We start from the raw sequence: 13,623 nt of genomic DNA, 5'->3' as shown, positions 1-13,623 counted from the left end.
AACCTGGACTACTACAGGCTTAAAATAGAAATGAGACTAGGTCATTGGTGATTTATTTCACAATTCTGCAGTGGGGGGGAGGGGGAGGTTGGGAATATGAATGAGTAGACAAATTACACAGAATCATGAAAGAATCAACACCGACAATCTCACTGATATTATTCACATAAGACAGAAGGGCTTCACACTCTGCAGTCTCATTCCTGGACAGGGATTGCAATGACACCAGAAAATGGAGTGGTCAAGTTCCCAGGCTCATAGAAATTATTGTCAGCAATGAAAACTAATACCAGATTATTCTCTTTGAGCTCACTGATATTTTTACAGCTATTTGTTTTCTATGCCTACTCTTTTTCCATTAAGATTAAATTAAAAGCACCTGTAAAATTGTTACCACTCGTAAATTATGCTAAGAAAGACATGCTGAGTTAAAAAGACATGCCGGGACCAGATGGCATTCACCCAAGAGTTCTGAAAGAACTCAAATGTGAAATTGTGGAACTATTAACTACAGTTTGTAACCTGTACTTTAAATCAGTTACTGTATCCAGTAACTGGAAGATAGCTAATGTAATGCCAATAATTAAGAAAGGCTCTAGAGGTGATCCTGGCAATTACAGACCGGTAAGTCTAACATCAGTACTGGGCAAATTAGTTGAAACAATAGTAAAGAATAAAATTGTCAGACACATAGAAGAACATAAATTGTTGGGCAAAAGTCGACATGGTTTCTGTAAAGGGAGATCATGTCTTACTAATCTGTTAGAGTTCTTTGAGGGGGGTCAACAAACATGTGGACAAGGGGGATCCAGTGGACATAGTGTACTGAGATTTCCAGAAAGCCTTTCACAAGGTCCCTCACCAAAGGCTCTTATGTAAATTAAGTTGTCATGGGATAAGAAGGAAGATCCTTTTATGGATTGAGAACTGGTTAAAAGACAGGGAACAAAGGGTAGGAATAAATGGTAAATTTTCAGAATGGAGAGGGGTGGAGAGGGGTAACTAGTGGTGCTCCCCAAGGGTCAGTGCTAGGACCAATCTTATTCAACTTATTCATAAATGATCTGGAGAAAGGGGTAAACAGTGAGGTGGCAAAATTTGCAGATGATACTAAACGGCTCAAGATAGTTAAGACCAAAGCAGACTTTGAAGAACTTCAGAAAGATCTCACAAAACTAAGTGATTGGGCAACAAAATGGCAAATGAAATTTAATGTGGATAAATGTAAAGTAATGCACATTGTAAAAAATAACCCTAACTATACATACAATATGATGGGGGCTAATTTAGCTACAACTAATCAGGAAAGAGATCTTGGAGTCATCGTGGATAGTTCTCTGAAGACGTCCATGCAGTGTGCAGCGACAATCAAAAAAGCAAACAGGATGTTAGGAATCATTAAAAAAGGGATAGAGAATAAAATGGAGAATATCTTATTGACCTTGTATAAATCCATGGTACGCCCACATCCTGAATACTGTGTATGGATGTGGTCCCCTCATCTCAAAAAAGATATACTGGCATTAGAAAAGGTTCAGAAAAGGGCAACTAAAATGATTAGGGGTTTGGAACGGGTCCCATATGAGGAGAGATTAAAGAGACTAGGACTCTTCAGCTTGGAAAAGAGGAGACTAAAGGGGGATATGATTGAGGTATATAAAATCATGAGTGGTGCGGAGAAAGTGAATAACCAAAAGTTATTTACTTGTTCCCACAATATAAGAACTAGGGGCCACCAAATTAAATTAATGGGCAGCAGGTTTAAAACAAATAAAAGGAAGTTCTTCTTCACACGGCGTACAGTCAACCTGTGGAACTCCTTGCCTGAGGAGGTTGTGAAGGCTAGGGCTATAACAGGGTTTAAAAGAGAACTAGATAAATTCATGGAGGTTAAGTCCATTAATGGCTATTAGCCAGGATGGATAAGGAATGGCGTCCCTAGACTCTGTTTTTCAGAGGGTGGAGATGGATGGCAGGAGAGAGATCACTTAATCATTACCTGTTAGGTTCAATCCCTCTGGGGCACCTGGCACTGGCCACTGTCGGCAGACAGGATACTGGGCTAGATAGACCTTTGTTCTGACCCAGTATGGCCATTCTGATGTTCTTATGTTAAATATGCAATTTTTCTTTCACACTGTAATGTTTTTGGGTCTTGAGTATTATAACTCTCGCAGGGATACATAGAGAATTTATCACTGAGCCAGCTGTAGTCTAGTTTCCATTGTCCTTCAGGTATTCCACCACCACTCTGCTTACCTTTGACTAGGCTGTCAAAGTCACACCTGGGGAGTAATGTCCTGCCTTATTTTCTTGCTCTTCTCTTCTTTGATTGTGACTCAGGATGCAGGGGGGAGAGCAGGACCCCAAGCTCCCCCTCTTTGGGTGCTCTACACAGCAGCTGGGAGGTGTCGTTCCCAGCTTGGGTAGACATATACACGCTAGCTAGTGCCTAAAAGTAGCAGAATAGCCGCAGTGGCACAGTCTGGACACCCAAGTACGTACCCAGGGCGTTGGGCAGGATTGTAATAGAGTGGCTAACTTGAGCTGCCCCGTGTGCCATGGCAGCCACACTACTATTTTTAGCATGTGAGCTCATGCAGAGCTAGCCGTGTCTGTCTGCCTGTGCTGGGAAGCACCTTCCCAGCTGGACACATGCTCTGGCTGCAGCAAGGAGAACAGCACCCCAAGACTGCAAGCAGGCAGGGAGCAGGATCTGGATCTATTTTACCCTGTCCTCATACACAGCGCCGAGTAGCTGGCCAGGTGCACAGAATGGAGTAAGTTGAAAAAGGGTTGAAATTAGCTCTCTGGCCTGCGCCTGGGGTAGCCCAATGACCTACTTACTCAGGGCTGAACACTGATCCCTTTATGCAGCAAATTAAATGTAATAAAATAATCCTGGTCCTTGACAAACAAATATGTTAAAGTTGCAAAGTTAAGCACCGTGGAACAAAAGTTAGTTGTATGCGATATCTTAATTTTGCTCCCTTGTGTGGATGCATTATGAGACAGTCTTTAATTATACAAATTTGAAAATAATACAATATCATATACAACGTGTCCTACAGTCTTAGCTGCTCACCTGTAGCCTCTTTTGTTGTACTACAAAGTCAGACCCAACATTGCCGTGAGATGAGTACAGTCATCCGACCCTTTCCAGACCAAGTAGATTTCATTGGCATGAAGGAAAAATATTTCCTGAAATAGCAAAATAAATGCATACATAAATAAAACTTTTTACTGATGTAGATATATGCAGAAATAGGTTTTAATTATTTCCTGTTGTTTAGCGTCGCTGCTAACTACGGCTAGAATACAGTTACTATGTATAGTTATTATTATTATGTATAAATGCACAGACACCAGAATTAACTTGTCACACTTAATTTTAGTCAAAGTCTTTCTTTCCATCCCTGATTCAGAAAAGCACATAAGCATTAAAGTCAGTGCAACTTACACACCTGCTTAGCGTGGACTTAAGAGCTTTGCAGAATCAGGGCCTACGTTGGCTCCAATGGACGTTAGCCCAAAAGACTTTTTCCTTGCAGCCATGCTGTTAGACTTTATTACACTATCAAAGACCATTTTCCTTTAGAATCCTTCCACCTCTACACAAAATATCCCCTGCAAAAAGAGGTTAATCTAGACTGAAAACAGCAGCTCTTTTTAACATCACTCAGACTCTGAATGGTGAAATTTAAAATGGAGCAAAGGAGATGGTACTGATTTTTACCAAACCTTTTTAGTCTGCCTTTAATTCAGTTCAGTACAAGGCTCCCAGTGAAAATGAGGCATGCATTTACAGGTCCCCTCTTTATAATTATATGGTCCACATCACCACAGTAGCTGAGCATCTCCCAGATATTTATGGATGTAGCTTCGTGACCCAGTATCACAGTAGGACAGAGTGATTAGCTCCATTTTACAGATTAGGGAACTGAAACATGAGATGAAGGCTCAGGTCCCCGGAGTGATTCAGGTGCCTAACTTCCATTGATTTGAATGGGCATTAGGAGCTTAAATATCTTTGAGGATCTGGGCCGAAGTGACATTCCCACAGTCACACAAGGGGTTTGTGCAGAACTGAGCCCAGATCTCTTGAGTCCCAGCCTAGTGCCTTCATCACAGCTTTCCTCTCTTCTCATTTCCCCCAGTTTCACTGAGGGGACTGCATTAAAGTATGGAATGATTCTGATATTTGCAAGTAGGGTGTGGCCTCCATAGACTTTATAATAACAGCTGTTTTCCCTTTCATTCTTCACTGTGGTTATGTACTCTAATATAAACTCTTTAAATAATGAGCAAGCTTCTGTTGCTTGTATCTTTTCCCTACAGTAGCTGATTTTCCAACACTATATTAAATTATTAAACCTGACAGAAGTTTTTCACTCAGTTTTTCACAATATACACTGTTTATTTATGATTTATTACATTTCACTTGGTATATACAATTTGTCTCTTTCAAGGTCTATTTCTAGTCAGTTTCATTTTCTACCTCTCCTGCAAATACCCTAATATTTCCCAGCTACCGTCTCTGGGGCACCCACTGTGGATCTGAGAAGAGGTCAGTCGCCACATAGCATTGATTCTCTTCCTTGTTTCCAGCTGCTCCTGCAGATGCTCAACACTGTTGCTGTTGTTTAATGAGATTATTTCACTGACCTTTCTCTATCACACAATGGAGGGTTTTAGGAACACCAGCCTTTCCTTTTGGTCTGCCTTCAATATCAGCATGATGCCCCATCTCTCTGAGATGGTGTTGGAGATTCTGTAAGAGGGCAGGGTCTTATATGAATAATATACAGAGACAATGGAAAAGTGCTGAGAATATCACCGGTATTATGAGGTATTTGGTACATGAACCACCCTTAAGACAAATGAGACCAGCGGTGAATGCTACCTGGACGTGGGCAGTGTTCTGTCTGCTAAATCGCTGCTTAACTGAGCTGAAAATGGGCTGACTCTGTGTACAGGGCACAAGTGATGCTTTGAACTGGAATGTGCAAGAACGGTGCATCTCTGTCAGACTGAGGCATGTTTTTAAGGGAAGATGAGGCACCTTGAGGGGGTCTGTTTTCTGTGATTCGTGCTGTGGGATCAACACTCATTTTCTCTTTTCACAACAGCTCGGGGAAAATTGCATCTGGACAAGGAGCTGGCTGTCCAGGCCACTGTCAGTAAAGCAATTGGCTCAAGGAAGCTAAATCCACAGGACCCATTTGTAATAATTTTGTGCAGAACTGGGTCTCATGAGGCACAGGATCAAATTGCAATGGCCTTTGAGGGGTTTGCACCATGGGGCACAGAATCGTCTCATGATAATAGCTTCCCTTGAGAGACTCTGCACCTTTTGATGCAGCATCCCTTTCAGATGGCATCTCCCGAGCACGTGCATACCACCACGGGCAGGATCCGTCAGAAGTTACTGAGACCACTGGCTGAAATTCTCTGGCTTGTGTTAGACAAAAAGGTCATTCGAAATGATCTCCAACGGTGCCTTGTGGTCTGAATATCTGCGAATGAACTCTTGGACACAGCTCCCTAAAACAAAGAGTGAGAGATCGAAACACAGCGTAAGAAACTATCTGAATGGGAGAAGAGAATGAAGGGGAGACACACAGACCAAAGGGCAGAAGATGATAGCAGTTGGCCAGTGTTGTCGGTAGCTACCGGTGTGGTGCTCCGCTCTTGTTCAATAATAACAACAGTCGGCTGCGTGCGTGTTCCCACTGTGTGCTGCCCCAGTTCTGCGCAGGTAGCTAACACAGCAGACCCCCAGAGAACCCTCCCAAAACCACAGACTCTAGTAAGGTACGGAGGAACCCAAGCCAGGATTATTGTCAGACGAAGCACGGTAATAGTGCCGTACAGACTCCACAGGGCATACTACAAATTTGTGCTCCCTGGCAACGGACACAGCTCAGTCAGTGGCGGGACACTCCACTGCCCCCTAGGCTGGACAAAGATGTGCGCTCCGGGACCTACTTTTATACCGTTGCAGGACAGATTATTCATCATAGGTCAAACGAATCTATCCATCATGTTGTCCTTTTGACCCTGTCATTAAGATGCACCTGCCTGTTCCTTGTTATGTCTATGCAGTGTCTTGCCGCCATCTTGGCACAAGTTCCTCTCATTAGCCCTTATGTGTGTGTGTGCACATGCCTCCAACAACCTTTTCTTGCCAACGTCTGTGAGTGGGACCTGCCTCTGGCTCCCAGCCCAGCTGTGCTTATCACTGCCTGGAAGTACTTTGGTTCAGGCTTCAGGCCTCAGACTGGGCCTCTGATACAAGAACTTATGTTTCAGGCCTCCTCTTACTACAGCCAGAAAACCTTCCCCTCCCCCAGCCTTTGTAAATAAACTTTGCTGGAGCTCAGCTCTGAGATAAGTTTCTCTTTCTCTTTGATGAAAACTAAAGGTTTGAGCATCTTCTAGCCCAGAGCTGCCATGGAAATTGGCAGAGGGCCAAACTGTGACAGAGGGGATCACATTTCTCAGGGGCTTTGTGATGGGGTGTACTCCCCACACCAGCCCCGTAAGAGCTGAATAAGGCCAAGTGGACCCAGTTAAGCTGCAAAAGGCAGAAATTTAGGCTGTGTGGAGGGAGTTAATTAGAAGGAAGCTCAGCTGTGAGGCATCAGGCGGGGCTTCTAGAAAGCCAGGAGCAGCAGGAAGGAAGCTGGCAGTTCCTTTCCCTGAGGTAAGGGAGAGCAAGCCTGGTAGGAAAGGTCCAGGGGTGAGAGCAGTAAAGTTGGCATAGATACAGACCTTAACCTTCACTACAGGGCCCCAGTCTGGAACCCAGAGTAGAGGGTGGGCCTGGGTTCCCCAGCCAACCATTGCAGAGTGGTGTTACTATGGGCAGTGGATACAAAGACTGCCAGAGTGACATACTCAGGGTGGTGGGCATGAAGATTGCCTGCTGCTGCTTGTGGAGTTCTTGAAAGACCACCCCAGAAAGGGAAACCACTGAGTGACCTGGCTGGAGGGCCAAGTCACAAAGAGTAAGCAGTAGCTCCTTGCGTGAGAGAGGGGCTGCAGGCTGAGAGAGTGACACAGAGTGATGGTGTGCAACCGCAGGAAGGGACGTCGGTCTTGCAGAGCTAATCCCCAGAACTGCCAGGAGCAAGTGCTATCCAGCCGTGCGTAGAGCACCCAGCCGCAGGCCTGTAATACCCCAGTGCCTACCTGGGGCAGGGGGTGAGAAGGCTTCACTAAATACATGTAAGCAGGGTCTGAGTGAGCTCTCCCCTGACATCTAGTGATGACTTGGGGAAGAGGGCTTCAGGAGCTGACTTTGTTTGCAAGGACGCACACATTCTGCCTCGGTGAGCAGCTTGATGGAGCTGCTATGCCCAAATGATCACTTTTGGTGGGCATTGGATTGCAAGCCACTTTGTTATTGGCTGCAGGGTACTAGAGGGTTGTTTTCCTTGTTGTGAGAGTCAAGGGTAGTAGAACTGTGCTTGGCATGCCCTGATTGAGGGGTTCCCCTCAACTGAACCGTGCCCGCTAAGCAGTGCTAAAGCCTAGTAGAGATGAAAGAGGGTGGGGAGAGGTACCATACTGGAGAGATAGGTACTGCCTGGGGGTCCTTGACACCATTTGATCCTTCCTCTGTTTCTACTGTGTAATAACAGAGCTGATTAAGACTCAATTGTCAATTGCATTCTCAGGAACAAATCCAGACCCAGTTTCCTCAGGAGCTCTGAACAGTTTCTCAAAGGAAACCAAGAGTCCCAGGAACGTCCTTGCCATAGGAGTGAGGTGGCTGACGCTGTTCTTCCTCAGTCAGTGAGGTCACCAGAATTCCTGATGGGACAGATAAAATGAGAGAACCGGGTATGCTACGGTTTGATTGAGGGGAGCCATCCAGCTGTTTCCATACCGGGTTTTACTGGTTCCTCTGAAGCCTCCAGCACCCTAATAAGGAGAATAAGAAGCTGGTGAACGGGGCACTGATTCTCTTGTTGTTTTGTCGCAACAGCTCCACAGCCCTGCGTTGGCCTGGGGTGCTTTCCTGATGGCCGGTTTGGTTCCAATTCCCTTTCATTCCCTCCTGGGGTCTAGCCCAGTATCCTGTCTTCCAACCGTGGCCAATGCCAGCTGCCCCAGGGGGAATGAACAGAACAGGCAATCATCAAGTTGCCATATTGCCCTCTCCCAGCTTCTGGCAAACAGAGGCGAGGGACATGGAGAACATGGTGTTGGAGTCCTGCCCACCCTGGCTAACAGCCATTGATGGACCTATCCTCCATGAACTTATCTAGTTCTTATTGGAACCCTGTTATAGTTTTGGCCTTCACAACATCCCCTGGCAAAGATTTCCACATGTTGACTGTGAAGAAATACTGTAGACGATGGATCGTATGGTGTGGTCAAGGTGAAAGCTGGAGGCATGTAGGTAGGAATAGCGGTCAGTAGGAAACAATGGTCACATAAACACCACCCTATACCGGAAACCTACTGACCGCTATTCCTACCTACATGCCTTCAGCTTTCACCCTGACCACACCATACGATCCATCGTCTACAGCCAAGCTCTGCGATACAACCGCATTTGCTCCAACCCCTCAGACAGAGACAAACACCTACAAGATCTCTATCAAGCATTCTTACAACTACAATACCCACCTGCGGAAGTGAAGAAACAGATTGATAGAGCCAGAAGAGTTCCCAGAAGTCACCTACTACAGGACAGGCCTAACAAAGAAAATAACAGAACGCCACTAGCCGTCACCTTCAGCCCCCAACTAAAACCCCTCCAACGCATTATTAAGGATCTACAACCTATCCTGAAGGATGACCCAGGAACCTATCCTTGCAACAAAGCCCGTTGCCAACTGTGCCCACATATCTATTCAGGGGACACCATCACAGGGCCTAATAACATCAGTCACACCATCAGAGGCTCGTTCACCTGCACATCCACCAATGTGATATATGCCATCATGTGCCAGCAATGCCCCTCTGCCATGTACATTGGTCAAACTGGACAATCTCTATGTAAAAGAATAAATGGACACAAATCAGATGTCAAGAATTATAACATTCGTAAACCAGTCGGAGAACACTTCAATCTCTCTGGTCACGCAATCACAGACATGAAGGTCGCTATCTTACAAAAAAAAAACTTCAAATCCAGACTCCAGCGAGAAACTGCTGAATTGGAATTCATTTGCAAATTGGATACTATTAATTTAGGCTTAAATAGAGACTGGGAGTGGCTAAGTATTTATGCAAGGTAGCCTATTTCCCCTTGTTATTTTCTACCCCCCCTCTCCCCCCGACGTTCTGGTTAAACTTGGATTTATGCTGGAAATGGCCCACCTTGATTATCATGCACATTGTAAGGAGAGTGGTCAGTTTGGATGAGCTATTGCCAGCAGGAGAGTGAGTTTGTGTGTGTGGTTTTTGGAGGGGGGTGGGGAGGTGAGAAAACCTGGATTTGTGCTGGAAATGGGCCACCTTGATTATCATACACATTTTAAAGAGAGTGGTCACTTTGGATGGGCTATTACCAGCAGGAGAGTGAGTTTGTGTGTGGAGGGGCGGAGGGTGAGAAAACCTGGATTTGTGCTGGAAATGGCCCAACTTGATGATCACATTAGATAAGCTATTACCAGCAGGAGAGTGGGGTGGGAGGAGGTATTGTTTCATGGTCTCTGTGTATATAATGTCTTCTGCAGTTTCCACGGTATGCATCCGATGAAGTGAGCTGTAGCTCACAGAAGTTCATGCTCAAATAAATTGGTTAGTCTCTAAGGTGCCACAAGTCCTCCTTTTCTATCTGCCATTTTGTTGCCCAGTCACCCAGTATTGAGAGATCCTTTTGTAGCTCTTCGCAGTCTGCCTGGGACTGAACTATCTTCAGTAGTTTCGTATCATCTGCAAATTTTGCCACCTCACTGTTTACCCCGTTTTCCAGATCATTTATGAATATGTTGAATAGGACTGGGCCCAGAACAGAGCCTGGAAGGACACCACTATTTACCACTCTCCATTCTCACCTTTTATTCCTACCCTTTGTTTCCTATCATTTAACTGAAGTTCCTGGCAGTGCTTTCAGGATCAACTAATGATCCTTAATTTACTTTAATGGCAAGCCTTTTGTTATCTTAATCGCCCTGCCTCGGTTTATAAACAAACTCCCTACCTTTAAGGTTGTGCTGTTCCCAGCTTACGTCACATATCACACTCAAGCTATTGTAGTTAAGAACTCTGTCTGGGGCTAGGGTGAGTAGCCCTCCCCTACGAAACTCAAGTGTGGGGGGGCTAGAGCCCTCCCCTGCCCCCCCCCAAATGGCACCCCTGCTCCAAACCTCATGTCAAGGGCTTGTTCCAGTTCTGAATCATCAGTCTCTTTTCTGGAGGTAAGTTCTGCAGCACTGTCATCTCTGGGCCACTCACGTTGGCTGCTAAAACCAACCTTTCCTGCCATTCAGTAGGGCTATAATGTTGAACTGAGCCAAATAAGCCTTGCAGGGAGTTTTTCCCTCAATGACAGTGAGCTTTTTTATTATTTGAGCTGGGACAGCCTGACCTCTCCCCTCTGGGGGTTACAAACACAGTAGAAAACAGCTGTAAACCTCTGGTCTTACCCAAGTCTTCTGGCTATCTCAATTCCTCATCCAGGTGGCTGCCTTCCACTGTGATCTGCGAGCCTTTGATTTCCAGACCTGATATTTTAGCTCCTTACATTCTTGCTGCAGCTAATCTTTGTTATCAAGTTCCAAATTGACCTGTTTTGATGACAAACTAGCCCAGACAGTGCTCAGACAGATTGGGAAACTCCAGCCTGGCAAAGTTGTATCTGGGTTTCCCAATCTATTTAGGCACTCAGCAGTTGCTGTTCCAACAAAGTTTTCATCTAGTTATCTCTGAGCCCTTTCAGGGAAACCTTCAGCTCCTGTTTTAGGTCTTGTTTCAGTTCCTTCCCGCCATCGTTGATCTCTGTGAGCACGGCCTTCATCTGTTCCCTCTTGATTCAACAGGAATACCTGCTCATAATGTTTCTCCTTGGAAACTGGATCCCACACCTTACCCCAGTGTTACCCATTTAGACTCTAGCCAAAAATGGGGGGTTGTGTAGGTTGTTCCAGTTATGAGGAAAAATTGAAGATGGAATGTGGTACCATTGACGCAATCTTGTTTATTTAGAGACGGTACCAAGTCCTGTTTCCCTGAACACAGGAGGAACCAAAATAACAGGAGCCGGTGTCCGTGCTCACAGGCCCAAGCTTCCTTGAGCCAGCACCCCCAACCCAGACCCTCTCCAGGCTTCTCCCCAAGCTTGCTTTTGTGTCTAAGCCCTCTTCGTTTCTGTCTGCACTTCAGCTTGTCACACTCCCACACAGTCAAAAATACCAGTGGAACTCCCTGCCAACATGGTGCTAGTTTCTGTGGGCCTCCGTTATGCCTTATTTTAGGTGGGGCTTCTTAACTATCTCTTACAGCTCTCATAAATGAAGGGCACATTCACACCCATCTGTCTCAACACAATTTTAACCCAACCCCTAACATGCCAGAGGGTTTTTCAGCTTCAGCCAGCTGGGAGGGGAGAGAGTATACTTTTTCCCTCAGCCCTAGTCTTCTTCCATAGCTGGGCCTACATCTTCTATAGTTCCTAAAGGTGGCAACCTGATTTCCTATTCACATGCCCTCTGGACATTCCCTCCCTCTTGGGAAAGCACTGTTACATGTGTGAGAAAGTGGGAATTTTCTGTACTTTTTTTTGTGAACGATATACATGGCACTGACTTACTTGCTGAGGTGCATTGATCCCTGAAGAGGCCAAAACATCTCTGAACAGGAGTCTACCACCGTTGGACTCACTGAGCAGAACTCATCATATGAAACTAGGGTTGGAGCCCAGAGGTTCAGTCTCAGAGGCACTGAGGCTGTGTGGCCTACCCTTAAGGAAGAGTGGGACCCCTTAGGGGTCTGTCACACTGAAGTGGTTCCTCTGAGGGGCTGTTTAAAAGCTGGGCCATAGCACGGGTCCCATAGATCTGTGACAACATGTACCAAGCACCTAATCTTCAATCAAACATGCATAGCCTAATACTAGGGCCCGTTGTGCCAGCAGGAGTGACTGATGTTGATGGCGACACACCATGCGTTGTGTAGCACAGTTCCCAGATCTGGCTCAATCGTGCAAATCCACAGATCTCTGGGGCAGCCCCGTGGGCTGCTCCAGGTTGGGTCAGGGCATGCACCCATCGTGTGTCGATGGAAAGGTTGAGAGCGTGGCATGGTGGGGTGGTGACATGGCTGAAGGGATTCAATACCGCTTTTGAGTATAGTGATGGCTAGATCTTACACTTTAACGCCTAACTATTTCACTTGTTATGCGTTTTGGGAGTAATGTCATTTCATAGTCCCTGTCCAAAATGAAATTTTATCAAGGTGTTTTGCTGCTTTCACCCATCTTAAGAATGCAGTGGGATTCCAGTTCTCAGTAAAATAAGGCTAATACTTCCTTTTCCCAACCTTTACCAGTCTTGTTTATACTGAATGCAAACATCTTGGGGCAGGGACCGTCTCATGTTACGTGTATGTATAGCACCTGCCACAATGGTATGTTAACCTTGGTTGGGTCTTATTATTTGTTGATTGTGTGTATTGCCAATAATTCCTAAGCATGTAAAGATCTGAGATTCTTATCTGGCAGCAGATCAAAACTTCATAGTCTTCCCTGAGAACGTGATAACGGATATGTTAACCATAAGTTCCCTTATTTGTGAGATTGTGACGTTTTGCACAAAGTCAAACTACTTCTGCTTAGGATTTGGCACTGACAGCGCATATGGAATGTCTCAGGGGCCCCAAGTCTGCCTGTAAGAGCGTCCAGGTTTCTGACCCATTATAGCAATACATCTTGCATCTCCGTCTTGCAGGTCTCCAACTTGGATGGCGCTTGGTGGCATTAGGGATTAAGGCCCTGGGGGACAACCCCATCAGCATCCAGCCTGCCCCACAGCAGGTCCCGCACCAGGTCTCCCCATACACAATGAGTGAGCCTGATGGGGTGTGTGCACATAAGTTCAAGGGCTTGTTTGCTTAGGAAGGGATGAAGGTTGTATCCCAGCAACAGAAGAGATCTCTGCAGCACCTTGTCATGGCAGGAAACTCTCAAAGTTGGGCATGAGACACTGGCCGGATTTACCGCCGCGTTACTTAAATTGTTCTTGTGGACCCACTTTGCATCTGCTCTCTCAGACCTCTGCCCCGTTACAGCATGAGCACCCTGACAGTCCTGCTCCTCGCATGCATGGTGACATCACTGGTGATAGTGAATCCTCCTACTGCAAGCTCCGCGGCAGGTGATCTAACATACCTGGCTTGTAGCGCTTGGCAGCCACTCCTGCCTCCGTTAACTCACCAGTGTGGCTGGGGCTGACACTTTTTGCTGTAACTGGTCACCGCAGGGGTATGGCTAAACCCGGGCTCTGATTCAGGTTGGAACAGGTTGGGCAGCTGAGACATCCCATATTCCCATAAGCAAGCTGGCGAGAAACCCAGGGTGCTGCTGCGTCCAAGAGAACCCAGGAAGAGCCATGCGGTGTTACAGACATCACCTTCCCATAGCCCTGGCTGTCCGTGCAAGGGGCCCCG

At 46.0% G+C, this 13,623-nt stretch overlaps 1 long non-coding RNA gene across 2 annotated transcripts in view; it reads right to left on the bottom strand.

The window, feature by feature from the left end:
* The window catches only part of LOC140907848 (uncharacterized), a 114,295-nt gene that overhangs the window by 27,136 nt on the left and 73,536 nt on the right, over positions 1-13,623 (bottom strand). The window contains exons 2-4 of one of the 2 annotated variants that reach the window (XR_012157656.1): positions 5,351-5,544; positions 4,666-4,771; positions 3,086-3,201 (exon numbers count right to left, since the gene is read on the bottom strand). This is a non-coding gene — a long non-coding RNA (uncharacterized lncRNA). Of the gene's footprint in view, positions 1-3,018; positions 3,202-4,665; positions 4,772-5,350; positions 5,545-13,623 lie in introns of those variants that run through there. The other variant, XR_012157655.1, reaches the window with a different exon arrangement.

This window comes from Lepidochelys kempii, chromosome 2, assembly GCF_965140265.1.
Source record: "Lepidochelys kempii isolate rLepKem1 chromosome 2, rLepKem1.hap2, whole genome shotgun sequence".
In the NCBI taxonomy this organism is placed as follows: domain Eukaryota; kingdom Metazoa; phylum Chordata; order Testudines; family Cheloniidae; genus Lepidochelys; species Lepidochelys kempii.
This window is presented reverse-complemented; position numbering and strand designations above follow the sequence as displayed.